The sequence below is a fragment of the Carlito syrichta genome, unplaced genomic scaffold (assembly GCF_000164805.1).
Source record: "Carlito syrichta isolate Samal-C Ts95f unplaced genomic scaffold, Tarsius_syrichta-2.0.1 Scaffold316250, whole genome shotgun sequence".
Classification (NCBI taxonomy): Eukaryota; Metazoa; Chordata; class Mammalia; order Primates; family Tarsiidae; genus Carlito; species Carlito syrichta.
Genome location: NW_007260346.1, coordinates 183,400 through 199,592, shown reverse-complemented (window position 1 = coordinate 199,592; position 16,193 = coordinate 183,400). Strand labels below are relative to the sequence as shown.

General features: G+C 39.7%; 1 pseudogene across 1 annotated transcript in view; it reads right to left on the bottom strand.

The window, feature by feature from the left end:
- Nucleotides 1-205: 205 nt before the first annotated feature.
- The window catches only part of LOC103276569, a 44,419-nt pseudogene continuing 28,431 nt past the window's right edge, over nucleotides 206-16,193 (bottom strand). Inside the window, exons 2-3 of the transcript XR_505376.1 lie at nucleotides 2,232-4,136; nucleotides 206-2,197 (exon numbers count right to left, since the gene is read on the bottom strand). The product of XR_505376.1 is annotated as a zinc finger protein 532 pseudogene (transcript). The remainder of the gene's footprint in view (nucleotides 2,198-2,231; nucleotides 4,137-16,193) is intronic.

Below are 16,193 nucleotides of genomic sequence, written 5' to 3'. Positions count from 1 at the left end.
ATTCGTTAACCCATTCAAATTCGTAACATACAAAATGGTAATTTGAATTCTGGAACTGCCCCTGTTACTAAGAACTCTGTTTTAAAGAAACAATACAAAAAGAAAAATTCGAACCCCCAAAAAACTCAAAACGTTTTCCACTAAATACTGATACAAACATGTAACAAAGAGTATAAAAAGTTATTCTTTAAATATATACAAACGCTTTTAAACTCAAATACTGTTTTCATACTTATCGAGGATATACAGGACGAGGTGAAGAAGGGACGTGAAAAGAGGATATATTGCAACAGCCTAGACAGTCCTGGTAACTCTATTATACTGCAAACTCTCTGTAACAAAAAGGTGTCTTTTATTCCAATGTGGACAGAGATTTTCCTGATGGCATATCTGTGGCTATTTCTCAGCTGAACTCATTCTTTTGGATTTAATGAAGGCCATGCTGTGTGTCCGCATGTGAGTATTTAAGGCAGCTTCAGTTTCAAAAGTTTTTGTGCACACTTTGCACTTTCTGTCTGACAAGGCGCCGTCAGGGGGCTCGTCCTCGTGGCTGGGCTTGTTCTCCTGCTGGCCATCTTCCCTGGCCCCGTTCTGCTTGGACACGGGCAGTGGCTCCTTCAGCTTGTGCACGATGAAGAGGTGCCTGGACAGGGAGACGTGGGATGTGTAGCAGAGGCTGCACTCCCGGCACTGGTAGGAGGAGCCGTCGGACTTGTACTGAGGGATGTGTTTGTGGAAATGCAGTAAGTGCTCGGTGGTAAAGCCACACACGGCGCACTTGTGGACCTTGAAAACGTTGATCTTCAGCTTCTTCAGCAGCTGAGTGATCGCCCCTCAGGGGGCCTGAACTCTGGGAGGGTTCTTCAAGCTTCCTCTTGGGGCCAGGAACCTTGACGTCGTCCTTGATCTCCACCTCCTCCTCATGGGTGGTGTCTGTCAGTTCCTTCACATCGGGGTCCTTGATGCTGTGCATCAGCTGGATGTGCTTCTCCAACATCAGCAGCTTCGTGAAGGGCCACCTGGAGTTCGGGCAGTGCACTTTCCTGATGCCTTTGTGCTTGATCCGGTTGTGCCGGCAGAGGCTGTGGGATGAGCTGAAAGACTTGTCACACTGGTGGCAGGGGTGCTTCTTCATTTGCTTCCCGTGCTCCTTCCTCATGTGGGATATGTACACATCTCTTTGCGTGAACAGGCGGTCACGTTCCCAACACGTCCACCCAGGACTGGCCACCTTCTTGGGTTCCATTGATTTCTTCACAGGAGATGGAGACTTCTTTTCCAACTTCTCCTTCCCATTCATAGATTTGGTGTCCTCTTTGTTCTGATTTGCTGAATTCCGAGTTGCCGGCTTAATGCTCAAAGGCAAATTGATACCCAAGTTTGGAGGTCCTTCAATACTTTTCAATGTTCCATGCATAGACTTGATATGGTCCATCATAAGTTGCTTCTGTGCATATACGAGAGAACAGTCTGGACACTTGAAAACAGACACCTTCTGGTTTTCAATGTGTTGATCAAAGTGGTGATACAGCAAGGTTTGCAGGGTGAACACAGTGTCGCACATGGAACACATATTATTTTTGGTTCTCCTATCTTGCTGCCAGGATGCTGTGTGTAGGCATGGGAATGTGTGCTGGGGGCAGACTTAAATGCCATTGGACAAATAGGACACTTATAGAAGACTTCACAGTGAGAACCTTGAATGTAAGACTTCAGAGCAGCCACATCAGAGTACACAACGTTGCAATGTACACATTGATAACAAACTCTCAGTGTGTAGTGCAGACAGTTCTTGGTGACGTGGGTCTGGAAGTGCACCGACCAGCAAATGACCCCACACTCAGGGCAGGTGTAGGGAGATTTGTGCTGATGGATTCTCTGGTGTGATGCATAACTGCACTGGTTAGGAAGCAGCATCTAGCAGATAGTGCAAGTCTTTTGTCTGCTTGCATCTGCAGCCTCCTGGAAATGTGTGGCCAGCGACGTCTCGTCCTGGAAGAATTCATTACACTCCAAACATTTTAGACTATGTCTACAGAGCTTGGAGGGGTCTTCATCCAGGGGCATGGCTGGGGTGATGGGGGTGCTGGAAGGAGCCGATATGACTGTCCCAGTTATGCCAGACTGAATTTTGGTGACAGCGTGTGTGCCGGCTCCCACGGGGCTCTGGAGAGTGGAAGAAGAAGTGGAACTATTGCTTGATGGAAGAAGAAGCGGAACTATTGCTTGACGGAGAGACAATCATCTGATCTGCTGGGACTGGCTTTAAAATTAAGTAGGAGCATTGCATCACCACCCCTTTTTCCTTATGCCCATGGGCATGGGAAAGGAGGCTGCATTTGTTGTAAAAAACGAGGTTCTTTGTGCAATGGTTGCACATTACTTCGATGCGCATGCTATGTCTGTCGTAGTGCTGGGTCAGGCTCTTTTCCGGCAAGGAGTCCCCGCACTCCAAGCACTTGTACCCACGCATCGGTAATGTGATCCCTGCATTGGCGGGAGGACTGAGGTTTGGGATGTAAACTGGAACTGGATTGACACTGCTCAGCACCTTGTTGAAAGCTTCCACCACAGAACTCTGCAAGGACGAAACCACCTGGACTCCAGACACGTTTTTGGGGGGCTGCAAGGCGGCTGCAGTGATTACTGCCTGCTTGATTTGCTGCTGAGGTTTGGTGAGCACTTGGCAGAGTTCAGAGGTGGCCTGGGCACCCTGAGGCAGAAGGTTAAGGTTGGCAAGGTGCACAGTCTTTGGCACGAGTTTGGCATTGGCCAGGCTGGACGCCGGCACCAGACAGTCTGCTGCTGGATGGCGTTGGTGGCTTTAATGATGGCACTGCTGGCGCTCTGGACAGAGGCAGCAGAGATGACCGTGGCTTTCACCGTGGTGTTGTTAGCGAGCTTCAGATTAATGACCTGGGATCCTGCCGTCTTCACGGCAGACACGGGGAGGAAAGCGGTAGCCACAGGCTTGATGGTGACCTGTTTGGGGGTCAGCTCTGCAGGAGACACCGCGTTGGTCATGACCGCTGACTGGAGAGGCTCCCGGGGGAAGAGGAAAGGACGGTGTCCGAGGCTGGCGACGACAGAAGCGACGTCACAGAGGCCATCCCGGACGCCGTCTGCTCGGAAGGCTTCTTCCCAGAGTCGAGATCCACTTCTGGCAACACCCGGGTCACCGTTCGCTTGATCTCCCCAGAAGACGTCTTGATGGTTTTTATGCGGACCTTGGGGATGGCTGGTGTGGACCCTGCAGGAGAGGATGGGGACCCCTTGCTGCTGTTCTCGCTTGAAATGCTTCGGGGACTGTCTGGTGGCTCCAGGGATGCTTTCTTGGTCCCATCGATGAGACTCTGGGATTCGGGGGACTTGTCCGCGGCTCTGGGACTGTCGTTCGCTTCTTTGGGTAATGGGGAGGATTCTCTCGAGCTGGCCACCACCGGTTCTTTGCAGGAGTCAGAAGCCGCCTTCGTGGCGCTGAGCGCCGCAATGGCAGCTATGCACGACGAGAGCTTGGAGGACAACTTTGTCTTGGACGGCGCGACGCCCGCGAGGCCGGTGTCCTTCTCCGAGCTCAGCTTCCCATCCAGGACTCTGTTTTCAAGCACTTTTCAGAGCTTTCCTTCAATTTATCCTCTGCTAGTTCCTGACTTTAAAAGGCCCATAAACACTCAGGTTTATAGAATTGGCTTCTGTTTCTCTCTAACGACTTTGGTTTGATCCACATTGCCCGAGATAGAGAGTCCGGATTTACTAGAGTCTTCCCCTCCACGTGCCGTCAGCTTCTCATAGTCCTGCTGGGGAGCCGAACACGCCAACACGTTGGTTCTGAAGCTGGAGCGCACGTCCTCCTTATCTGGGGTTCGTCCACCTCGATCTTCTCATCGTCATCAAACTCTTCGGCGCTGGAGATGGAGCTGAACTGGCTGAACACCAAGTCTTTGAGAGTCACTTCGGAGGCAGGCACGTCTCCCTTCAGGAACTTCGCACCATCTTTCCCGTAGCTGTCCAGGGAGGAGGCTGTGAGAAACCCACTGTGCAAACCATTGTCCGTGGGGTTGTGGCCGTCTTTCTCCCCACCCTCGGAGGAATCGATGTTCCGGACGTTCTTCACGATCACGCTGTGTACCCCATGTCTTTAGTAAGAAAAAACAGACCTCTGAACTTGTTTACTAAATGCAAGTACTTGTAGCTGATTTCTAGTTTTAGTTTTTTATTATATATTTAAGGAGTACAACATGCATTGGCATGTTTATACACAGTGAAATGGTTATTATTTCAAGTAAATTACCATATTCATCATCTTACATAACTCACCCTTTATGTATGAGTATGTCTATTGGTATCCTCAAGAATCTAATAACTACAGTCATTCTACAAGACAGAAAGTGTCATGTGTTCAGCAATACATAATTGATAGTTATTTTTGTCCCTTCCCAACTTTGTTTGAATTTTTCGTTTGTTAGAAATCTCCGTAGAAATATATGTACACTTGCGAACAATTTTTCCAATTTAATTGCTTACAGTAGACATGATATGACATCGCTTTTGTAATAAAACACTCTTCAGTGGAAAATTCCATTGACTTTTATGGTAGCTTACTAAAAATGCAAGTCATTTGGGTATTATTTAAGGAAAAATGAAGTACTAAGCTGTTGTCTTTTGCAATCTTCACAGAACTCATGACAGACTACAAAAGCTCCATTCCAATATTATGGTAGAAAAACAACAGACCACATCTTCAATTTCCAGTCATACTCCAAGGCCAGTCCTGGAGTCACCTAGTGCTGGAAATGTTAACAGTGTTTTGGATCTCGACAGAGACCTTCCTGCAGACTTTAAATAATAGCATTGAGAGCAACTGGGCCATGGTTAGTTCTGAAACTTTTTTCCTTTGGCTTTCAGATATTTGATATCATTCTTTTTACTTTGGTTAACACTGAGTTGTTTCATTGACTTTTGCACATTAGCTAAAGGTCATAATTAGCTATGTTATTCAAAACAGAAAACAATTTTACAGTTTTTTTGAAGTCCCTGGAGTTGTCATTTTTAGGAGTCACGTATTTGTTAACTTTATTCAATGAATATCAATAACCTGATACATTTTAAATTTCTCTGGAAACTGCACTTGAATTAGATTTTAGAACTTGTGTATTATTACCCAATATCTAAAGGTGCCTTGGTTTACTTCCTAACTGATTTTTTTGGCTGTGGCTCCGAACACTTGTAAAAGTTCTCTGCAGCAATTCAAGTTTTCCAGCCCTAATCACAAGCATATAATTGACATCCAAACATTTTACCAATATGGGTGCTTGCCATTCAAAAAAATCCAAGATAGATACTCCATATGAATTAAATATAACACTAAAAGGATTCATTTCTTATTTAAGTTAAAAGTTTCACTTATTCTGTCACTGGACACGTGCATAGAGACAAAATCATGACTCACTGCAGCCTCAACTTCTTGGGCTCAGGTGATATTTCTGCCTCTGCTGCCAGATACCTGGGACTACTGGCATGAGCCACCATGCCCAGATAATTAAAAAAAATTTTTTTTTGCAGAGAAAGGGTCCTGCACACTGCCTAGGTTGGTTCTGAAATCCTGGGCTCAAGCAATACTGCCTTCTCATCCTCCCAGAGTGCTAGTGTTACAGGCAGAGCCACCACACCTGGTCATGATTTTCTTACATAGAGATTAATCTTTACAGCATTCTTTTCTATAGTATTCTTATTTTAATTTTGGTAAAATGTATCTTGTTGGGCATTGCATGATAGTTTTTAATTTTATATTTTGCCCCCCAACAGTTTTTAAATAGTTAAATCAAGCAACTATTTGAATTTTCAAAATGAAGTTCACATATGTGTCTTTATCTTACCAGCACCTGAATGATCATTAACTAAGATGGCAATAATATCAAGTGTCTTTTAATAGTTATTGTAACCAAACAGAATCACTGATATACTTCCTACTTAATATTAATGTAAAGCCATATAGGCTCTCCATCGCCTCAGAGTTGTAACAAGAACCTTTCAATCATAGTAAGGATCCATTGTTGGAAATTCCAAAATGAACCCCAAAATGAAAAGCTATACCCATTGTAAACTTGGTAGGGAAAAAATATAGTCCAACTATCCTTGACCCAGTTTAAGATATTTTTCTGGCATCTGACTAGTTTTCAACTGCGGGAAATTTTTAAAAATTGGCCACAGTCAGCTGGGTATAGTAGCTTATGCCTGTAATCCCAGCACTTTGAGTGTTCAAGAGAGGATTGCTTGATGACAGGAGTGGGAGACCTGCCTGGGTGACATAGCAAGACCCAATCTCTCAAAACAAAACAAAACAAAAAAAGCAGCTGGGTGCAATGTGTGTCAATAGGTCCAGCTACCAGAGTGACTGAATGGGGAGGATCACTGGAATCCAGGAGTTCGAGGCTACAGGGAGCCATGATTTTGCCACTACATTCCAGTCTGGACAACAAAGTGAGACCCTGACTCAAAATAAAATAAAATACCCAAAATAAAAAACCAAATAATTTGGCACACTAGTCTGCTCCTGTAGTTGTAGAATCTTAAGAGGGTGAGACAGGAGACTCGCTTTGAGCCCAGGAATTCAAGATTGTAGTGAGATATGACTTGCCTATGACTAGTCACTGCACTCTTGCATGGGCAACATAGTGAAACTCTGTCTCTGACAAGAAATACAAAAAACGTGAATAACAACTATTATTCTTTGTGTTTCATGGTTATTAAAATATCCATTTCAGTCAATGCACATTGACTTGTAGTTTTGATGATAAGTTCATGATCTTTTTAATGTAGAGCAAGACAGCATAGGCCCACATTCAACCTTGTTTCTTCCCATGGCTTCACATCCTAAAAAATCGTAGAAGAGCTAGTCTGTTTCTTGGACAGTATTGCAGCCAAACAGCTTAAAATGGAACAAATAAAATGCTTGCTTTGATACATAAAATAACAGATTCTACCTGATAGTTTTCCATCATTTTGTGACCTTAGTTTTGTTTTACTTTTTGATGAAATGCAATGATCAGGGTCTAAATGCTTTAGAGTCATTAAATGTTACTGCTGTGTACAAAGAGAAAATAATTGTTAAATACTTCTGTAATTTGTTAAGCATGATGCAACTATAAAATGTCCTCATTAGGTCTTACCAGAAAAATGAGACATTGTATCTGCTGTTTTACAAAATAATTATGAAAGAGAGCTTAAATGCAGTTGTGATACAAGGAAAGATTTTTGAAGAAATATTTTCCCCTAAGTATAGTTTTTTGAGAAAGGGATGTTTACTTTTAGTATTTATAGATAAGTTGAAAAATTCTTTATTTTGAACTTAATGTAGTCTACATGGTTTCTTTGTGAGTCATAGGTTTATCAAATTATGTTAGATTCAATAAAAGATGAAAAAAGCACAATTCTATTGAGATACAAAAATATGTCTCAATAATCACTGAAAAATGCATTGAAAAAGTCCTTGGTAGTTGTTGATTACAAAATGCTTCAAGTTGCAGAAAGAAGGTGCCTTCTAGAGTAAGTAGGAATTCAATTATGTCTACCAGGAAAACATGAAATAACAGTATGAGAAGTGATAACATACCATGTAGAATGATAGAAAAGGTAGCTTTTTGGATGGAGCATTACAAAGTAAGTAAGACATTTTGAGATTTTTAGCTATGCTTCTAGAAAGTAAAATGTTAGAGACAAATTCCATTCCTACATTTAAAAATTGTTTGAGATAGCATTGATACTGAATTTGTTTATCCATCTCCTTTATTTGCAATGCTTTAACGTTGTGGACTATTTAACATTGTGACTACCGCAAAGTTGTATCTTACTAAGCATTTTTTTCTGTGTTCATAACGTTGAGCATTTAATGCATCTCTCACCATGACATGTTTAGTCCTGTCACTTAATGCCAGTTTACTACCCTAGATTGCTATATACATGTTTTGTTAATCTTTCCTTTCAGTTTTTACATTCTAGTTTAATTCTGGGATGCTTATTTTCCTATGTATCAGAAGTAATTTTATAGTTTTATTGGTTCTGTATTCCATTGTGTTATTATAGACCAAAAAATTAAAATTACCTGAACACATACATCAGTGGTTAGATTTCTTCACACAAAGAATATTTTCTGATATCTGAAATATTAAATATATCTTCTAATTTTATAAAAGACAAAACTTATTTGGTTTAAAATTTTTTATGTTCAAGAATTATTTAGTGCTTGTGTGCCTTACACAATGCATGATACATAAGAGTCACTCAGTAAATGTTTAAAAATGTTTTATAAGCTGGAAGACTCATTTTTATAGTGAATCATTCTTGATTTTTTTTTTTGAGTTGGAGTCTCATTGTGTTGCCCAGGTTGGAGTGCATGGCATGCTCATGGCAGCAGCATTGACCTGCTGGGCTCTGGCGATGCTTCTGCCTCAGCCTTCCAAGTAGCTGGAATCACACCTGGCTAATTTTTTTAAATTGTGAGGTACAATTCAGGGTTAGGTATACAAATATTCATTGTGCAGGTCCCCTTGTTGATGAGGTGTGCCCAATTAGAATGGCCATCATCAATAACTGAAAAAATAGCAGATGCTGGAGAGGATGCGGCAAAAAGAGAACACTCCTACATTGTTGGTGGGAGTGTAAACTAGTACAGCCTCTGTGGAAATCAGTGTGGCGATTCCTAAAAGTTTGAAAAGTCAACCTTCCATATGACCCCACAATCTCCCTACTGGGGATATGCCCAGAAGCACTAAATCACTCTATAAAAAAGATACCTGCACATGTATGTTTATTGCAGCATTGTTCACAATAGCAAGAACATGGAACAAAATGTGCTGCCCATCAAAAGAGGACTGGATAATTTTTTGATTTATTGTAGAGATGAAGTCTCGCCATTTGCCCAGGCTGGTCTTGAACCCATGGACTCAGGCAATCCACTCAACTTGGCCTCCCAAAGTGCTGGGATTACAGGCTGAGCCACCTATTATAACCTATTTATAATTTGACCTTGAGACGCTGTAGTTTATATGGGCACACTTGTGTTAAATTACATTTGAGTGTTTTTAAAAAAATCACATCAAATTTTAATTTTAAAATAACAATAGCTATTGAGAGTATATTAACTATAAATATGTGCTTCAGTGGTATACACGTATTTGTCAAGTTGGTCTCAAAAAAGAAAATGCAGTATTATTTTCCAACCTGTAATTTCAGGTATAATTTAACAGTAGCCTATCAAAAAATTATAGTTGTATTAGTGAACTTTATATTTATATTTTTTGGGCTTTGCTATGATATTGATTCCACTGTATTTCTTTTTCCACAATCTTCTAACTCTCTCCCTGTAATGTGGGTATTTTTTTATAGACTGTACAGCAAGCTTATTAAATCAAGGGAGAAGAAAATTGTTTTTTATTTACTAATAAAAGTACTGGGAATAGCCTTATCATATTTTTTAATAGTTTAGGTTATTTTAAAGATGTGGGGTACAAGTCAGGATTAGGTACATAAGTCATCCATGTACAGGTGAACTTTGGGCCTCCAGCTGGTCCCCACATTCTAAGGTTTATAATCAGGTACGCTTTATGTTGTCATGTGCCCCCCTTTCCTTCCTCCCTTGGCAGTGTTCCAAAACTGCCAATCCCTTTCTTGTGCTATTGTGAGTAAAGTTCAGGTTCCACTTATAAGTGAGAACATGTAGTATTCGGTTCTTTGTTTCTGTGATAGATCAGTAAGAATAATTGTTTCTAATTCCATTCAATTTGCTGAGAAGCCCATGATGGTGTTCATTTTGTGACTGCATAGTATTCCATTGTGTATATGTACCGCTTTCTTTTTTTATCCAGTTTACTTTCAGTAGGCATAATGCTGATTCCATGCTTTTGAATTGTTAATAGTGTAGCAATTAACATGTGTGTGTCAGGTATCTTTTTTGTAGAACAATTTGTGCTCCTCTGGGTTATTCCCAGGAGGGGGATTGCAGATTATATGGAAGATCAATTTCTAGTTTCCTGAGATACTACACACTATTTCCCATAGAGTATGAAGTAGCTTGCATTCCAACCAGCAGTGACAAAGCCATCAGCAACAACCACTGGGGAGAGGAAACCTTATTCAGCAAATGGTGCTGGAAAAAGTTGCTGACTGCATGCAGAAGAATGAAACAGGACCCCCACCTATCACCATATATAAAAATCAACTCTAAGTGAATCATAGGTCCAAATGTGAAACATCAAGCTATAACGATTTCAGAAGAAAATTCAGGAGACTCCCTTATGTACATTGGAGTACGCAACCAGTTCTTGATCATAACCCCAAAAGTGTGTATATCATAAAAGATAAGATAAACAAATGGGGCACCATAAAACTGAAAATCTTTTGCACAGCAAAAGAAACAAGAGAGCAGGAGACTACTGGCAGATGGGGAAAAAATTGTGAACTGTGTATGTGATAAAGACCTATATCCAGAAATGAGCCAAAAGGGGGGAAACCCTATTAAAGAAATGGGCAGAAGACATGAATTGACATTTCTCAAAAGAAGACATCGAGCAGCCAACAGATACAGAAAAAATGCTTGGGCAACCCTTTCGGATCCCCTTCCACTGTGGGAGTTTTCTGTCTTCTCAATAAATCCTGCTTTCCAAAGAAAAATTCTCAGCTTCACTAATCATCAGAGAAAGGCAAATCATAACTACACAAAGATGCTAACTTACTTTATAAGTAACGTGGCCATCATCAATAGATCAAAATACAATAGATGCTGTGGTGCAGTAGCATTGAATGACACTCCACTGCCCTTTCCAGTTTCAGAATAGAGGGGTTAGGCAGGTGGAATTAGCCTTCTAGGCTTATTATTGACTCACCATAATTAATGGGAGAATGTGGTTCAGAGGAGCAGCCATGATGTGCTTCTGAACGCTTCATCCCAGATTAGGCACTTACCCACATGCTTGTCTGTGGAGAAAATACACGCTTCATGCCCATCCCAAGAGTAAGCTGCATGCTACACAGGTGACAGCAGACCTGGATACAAATCACTGTGTGCAGACACATCTTTTCAAACAAGAGACACCGAGCCAAGTAAGCACATTTAATGTGTTTTGCCCAAATTCAAGCATTATGTAAATCTTTCTTCCTCTCCAGAGAAAGGTGGAAACCATGTAAGACCTCATGTGAAAGCTTGAGGCCAGGGAGACATAAATTCTCATCTCCTTTATGCCAGAATTTAAATTATAACTGAAATTAAGCTCATGCCTTTGTGTGTATATAGTTGCACTGTTGCTTCCATGTGTTCTGGGATATAAAATGTTCCAACACTCCTTCCTTGTTGTGCCGTGTTCAGCTCCATTATTGGAAAAGGACATTATATACAAAATTAAAACTCACATTATTCTTTGCTCTCACCATTATACTTTTTGAGTGCCTTTTGTTTAACTTTGGATTTCCCTAATAGTTCTATGTTGCATCCTATCTAAGCCCTTCCACTGATTATAAACTTACTGCTTTGGTTGGAGCTCTAAGGTTAGGAAAAATGTAAAAAAGATTGTTGGTATGAGGTACGTTTTTAGTAAAAAAGAATAAAGGAAAGAGAAATAATTGTATAGGAAAATATCTTGTATGGTACATTATAAATGGCTGGTTGTTTGGGGAAAAAGGGTATAAAACAAAAAAGAAGGTTTAAGCATTAAAGAAAAATGGTTTAAGTATGTCAAACATGGTACGTGAAAGTCAAAAAGCTTTTTGGCCATAAGCCTGATTTAATTGTAGTACCTTACACTGCTCCTCAGATAACTTGGCTTTGTAAAACGTGCCCTGTGTGACAGTTAGCTGTAGCCCACTTTACTGGGCAAGTGGACTCCCACTATCCTCCTTCTCCACTTCTTACTTTTGCAAAAAAAATCATTCTTTTATCTTTCTTCAGATTACCAGTGCTCAACCTTTACAAAATGCTAGCTTGGTTTTTACAGATGGCTCCTCTTCTGAAACAGCGGTTACTGTTATTTAATGGTGTTACTTCTTGTTTTCAAACAGATTATAATTCCACTCAATGAGTTAAGCTGTTTGCAGTTTGTCAGGTCTTTACAAAAAACCTTAATCTCGACACTAACATTATGTTACAGGTGTACCGCATCATTTAAAAACTGCTAGTCTTCTTGCTGTCTCTTCCTTCTCTCCCACTAACATAATTGTTGTTTTATAAATCATTCAATTACATATTTGTGCTAGTATAGAACCTGTTTATGCTACTCATTATTCACACTCATTCTACCCTTTCTTGGTCCATTATCTAAAGGCAATGCTCTTATTAATGAGGCTATGTAATTTTTTGCTTTTCCTTCATTAGCAGCTACTGCTTCTCATGCCTTTCATCATCAGAATGCCTAAAGTTTATTTCACCTATTTGGGTTCCGGACCGCCTCATCAGAAATGTCCGGCTTCCCACCACCACCACAGTGCTGCGAGAGTCTGCAAACCACCAACTTGGGGACAGCTGAAAGTGCTGATACATGATGTAGAGGATTTGGTTTGGTTTCAAATTACTTCTCTTACTCTCTCTACTGTTTTTATTGCTATACTGGGTATTATAGCAAGCCAGGTGGGTTGTATTTATTCAAAAAAATCTTATTGGGTTTATATCCCAAACCCTCCAGTGTTCCAGCCTGTTACATGGGATACTAGATTATTACTGTTTTTACTAATCATTCCTGTTTATTAAAAGGCCCCACTCTTTTTTCATTGTGGGTCAAAACTGTTATTAATCATAATTTTTCCTTTTCAGGTTGTTCTAGTTCTCTTCCAATATGTTTTAGTTTACCTAAAAAATCAAACTACTTTCATAAATTATAAATTAACTAATTGTCTTACTTTCTCTAATTCATATAAAGGATTTATTATTCTCCACCGACCTTCTTATTTAATGGTTCCTGTAAATCTTGCATCTCTTTGGTATGATGTATATAGTTTAGTGTTTAGATCTGAGGTTAACTCACTGTTGTCACAACCAAAAAGATTTATAGCAACTTTAATTTTAGGTATTACAGCTTTGATAGCCATTGCCACTTCAGCTTCAGTTTCAGCCATAACTTTAGCTAAAGAGGCACATACTGCTACATTTACAGATCATTTATGCAAAAATGTCTCATTAGCTTTAGCAGCTCAAGAAATTATTGACCAAAAATTAGAAAGTAAAGTTAATGCATTAGAAGAGGCTATTTTGATTATAGGACAGGAACTTGTAGCCTTGAAGATTAAATTGGCTTTGAGATGTCATTCAGAGTTTAAATGGATTTGTGTCACACCTCTCCAAGTGAACAAATCTATTCATACCTGGGATAGGATTAAAAATCATATCTCCGGAATTTGGAACCATTCCAACATAAGTTTGGATCTTTCCAAGCTTCATCAGGAAGTACAAAACATTAGCTCTGCTGAAAAACAATTTGAATTCACCCAATTGGCTCAGTCAATCTATAACAATTTTTATTTCATTTGTCAATCAAAACTCATTATTGTCTATATTAATCAATGTGGGAATTTGTGGAGGAATAATCTTGCTACTGTTATGTTTGCTTCCAGTCATCTTCAAATCATTGAAAAATAACATCTCTCGACTAAGCATGGAATTTCATGGCTTCGTATTAAAAAACAAAAAAGGGGGATATGTTGGGAGCCAGCCTTGGAGGCCCACCTGATGACAAAGTCCAGGTGCGCTGAGGACCCCTGGCTGCAAAGTGAGCCCAGGCAGCTGAGGCCCTTCTGTCTTCCATCTTTGCTGTTGATACAGCTGAAGAAATTCTGTGCAGTCGTGGAAGAAGATGGCATGTTTATGCGAAGAATCACAGCTAACCTGGAAATATCATGGTTTATTTTTCCATTTTTCCCACTATGCCACTTGGCCTTTTCTAACATGTGCAAGGGTTAAACTCTGAAGCACATCAAGACTGCTTTCTTTCACTTGGTTATAAGTTACTAGATATTGCTTAAGTAATAAATGATATAAGTGTATCCACTTCTTATTTGATTTAGGATTATGCAGTTTAGTATTTAGACATAAGGATTTTTACAAGCACAAGTTTATAGTAGTTCATTATGAGTTCATTATAAGTTCTAACACTTATCTAGGAGTTATGTAGGTGATTTATAACACTGTTTTCACTAACTTAGGATAAAGATTAATGTTAAGGGTTTTACTTAATACTATAGTTAAAACTCTAAGTTAACATTTATAGAGTAGGTTTTCACTGAACTCAGAATATAATAATCAGACACTTTTATGACAGATCAGCTAAAACAGAAAGTAACCTTGAGGGGCCTGGGAAACATTACTAAAAGCTTTTTTTGAGTTCTCTTTAGAAACAAGCACTGCAAGATAAGAGAAAAGTAACGAGGACATCTGGTCAAGGGAGGTGATCACAGGACTCTGAAGAACATAAGAGCCTAAGATGAGAATATTCCTGACACATAAAGAAAAATACACTTAAAGAAACTTTCTTGAAACATTTGTAATTTGGGACATTGGACTGAGAGTGCCATTATTGGCTTTATGAATAAGACATTGTCTAAATGCCTATGAGAATCTTGGTTTGTTTGCTACTAAAGCCTATGGGAATCTTAGTTTGTTCTCTACTAAGACCACTAGCTGGTAACTTTTAAAAGATACATATGTGAAAGAGTTTTCTTTGTCTTGCCCCTTCAAAAATGGTTTAAAAGCTCTGTATTAACTAGCATTAAATTGTCATCTGTTCAAGAAGCAGGTGTCCGGTGTATGATCGTCGTTCACTTATCTGTCTCTCCTTCAATACTTCCCACGACCCTTGCGGGGCGGGCCCCCACATGTACCAACCAAGGATGTAAAGTTGGACAGAAGTATGTGAGATGGTAAGAAGAAATCAAGTTTGTTTTTTCAGTGTTGCTGTAAATAACCACTATATGAATAACTCATTTGTTGCTTGATTTTGGTAAACCAAGTCTTATTTGAAGAAAATGAATGGTTCTTTTAATAATTTTTCCAGGTCCATCTTGCTTGGTTCAACTAATGATTTTCTCCTTTAACTTCCCTGTCTTGTGAGTTTAAAAATGTGGTCTTTTTATAAGCTGAATATATTGACTGCTAATAAGAGATGTTATGATATTAATTTTGGTTCCTTTGTTTTTATTGATAACTTCAAAACTTATTGACAGCAGTTTTTATGTCTTGTGCCTAAATATTATTGAGCTACATGGCAATTTTACATATGCATTTTCTGTGAGTTACATTTTAAGGTCTCTCTCTATTTTTGTGAATAGGAAGTAAATAGCTGGCATAGAACTCTAAGTTCAAAGAGATGACCTGATGAAGTTCATTCCTGGCCGGTAGCTAATTTGGTTTGTGACTGAGGCAAGCTGCAATCTCTCTGAGCCTATGTTGCCTCTTGTGTAAAATCAGGGACTTTGACTAAATCTGTGAGTTTTATTCCATTTCAATTTGTCTTCAAAGAGCAAATCATATTACATAAAACAGGTGGAAGTGGAGCTGTCTGGCTACAAGGAGAATGGGGACTCTGAAGCTGTGACTTCCTCATCCCTAGATTTGGCTGTGTTCGCTGTGGCACCTTAGTTTTCTGTGGGACATAGTTTGAAAGCCACGGGTTATAACAGATTCCTTCTAACTCGCTAAAATGTGCTGGTCCATTTTTTGCCTTTGTATAATTTTTTCACCTTATTATATGAAAAAATGGAAAAGTATACGTGAAGTTCCAGATATGTGCACTACCCATGCTGATGTTGGACTTCAAGCTACATCCAGTCACTGAAACCTAATTAATCTCTACCTGGAAATCAGCAGAAAGGCCATGGAGGAAAGAGAGTAGTTTTGTTAAAATTAGCGTATATGTTAGTTCTTAAGGAACTGATATAGCTTTTGATTTAGTATGAGACATAAAATGAATATTAACAGTTGATTAGGCTTTTAAAATTCTCCATAGCAGCATTCAGTTACTTCTAAGCTATTACTCACCACACTTCAAAAGTCATTGATACTGCCCTTGTCTAACTCAATAGTCACAAATGCCATCAAGATGTCTTTCCCTCCTTTTACCTTTCATAATCTGTGCCAGACACTGTATTATGTCTCCATTAAACTGGGAGTAACACTCTGGACTTCTATGAAGAGAAGTGTGAGAAAAATGTGTGATTTA